Source organism: Malus sylvestris, chromosome 9 (genome assembly GCF_916048215.2).
Source record: "Malus sylvestris chromosome 9, drMalSylv7.2, whole genome shotgun sequence".
In the NCBI taxonomy this organism is placed as follows: Eukaryota; Viridiplantae; Streptophyta; class Magnoliopsida; order Rosales; family Rosaceae; genus Malus; species Malus sylvestris.
In genome coordinates this window covers 12783983-12784999 of record NC_062268.1, presented here as the reverse complement: position 1 = coordinate 12784999, position 1017 = coordinate 12783983, and the positions used below count along the sequence as shown (strand labels likewise).

The 1017-nt window shown below is 39.2% G+C and overlaps 1 long non-coding RNA gene across 2 annotated transcripts; it reads right to left on the bottom strand.

Annotated features, from left to right (window-relative positions):
- Positions 1–1017, bottom strand: LOC126583125 (uncharacterized). 2 transcript variants are annotated; one of them, XR_007609678.1, is made up of 2 exons: positions 710–1017; positions 1–604 (listed from the first exon to the last, which is right to left on the bottom strand). It is a non-coding gene; the product is annotated as an uncharacterized LOC126583125 (long non-coding RNA). The 2 variants fall into 2 exon arrangements; XR_007609679.1 differs by having other exon boundaries at positions 725–1017.

The following is a 1017-nucleotide window of genomic DNA, read 5'->3' as shown; positions in this document are numbered from 1 at the left end:
TACGATAAACGAATCTTTAATGAGTAATCGCAAACATATTGTTAAATACATAAAGGTATCTGTCGTTGCACGCTAAAAAAAAGAATTATTGTTTTCTCACTAAACATATGGTAGTGGATTTTTGAACTGCACAATATACATACGTACATACAAACACACACACACGGGGGGTAAAAAGCAGCAAGTCCCTCCCTTCCTGTCGTGTTCATGCACTTCAGCACGAATCTTCCTCGAACTTTCCATACCAGTAATGATGCATCTCATCTCACAAAAAATTAAAAAAATTAAAAAAAAAATCAGAAATCTCTCCTCCTCCTCCTCTGGTTCTGGTTATCCTCCAGCTTACAATGCGACGAGCGAGTCGTGTACATGTAAGCTCTCGTTTCCGGTTGTAGCCGACGGTCTCCGTCGAAACCCAAATCCCAGCCGATGGTCTTCGTCTCCAAACCTGCGTCTTTTCACGCCTGCGTAGCGTCGTCCGCAACAACTCCCAACCAGAGTGGGCGACGACCGACAAAGCCTCTGCACAACTTCAGAGGAGGTCCGTCAAATCCTCTGCACAACCAGCGATCCGACGAAGCCTCCACACAATCCGACTAAGCCTCTGCAAATAGAGAAAAAAAACAAGGGATTTCTGGGTTTGATATGAAAAAAAGAGAGATAATGGGTTTGATATGAAGAGAAAGCAAACGAAAATAAGAGAAATTACGGGTTTGATTTTTACTGGGAGCAATTGTGGACGGTGCAAAGAAGCTAGTAAAGGAAACGTAGAGACACTTCAGTCTGACCGGAATACTAATACAAGTGTTATATCAAGTGTTTTTATTTAAGTGGTGAACAATTTTATTTTATAAATTATTAAAATTTTAATCCACATATCTTACCATTTGTATGATAGCACTTGGTGCACCATTCCGTTGTTCGGTCATACTAAAAAGTCTCTCTTAGAAAGTCAAATAAAATAAGTTTAGATTAATAATAATACCATGTTAATGAAATGAATCAGAAAATGACAAA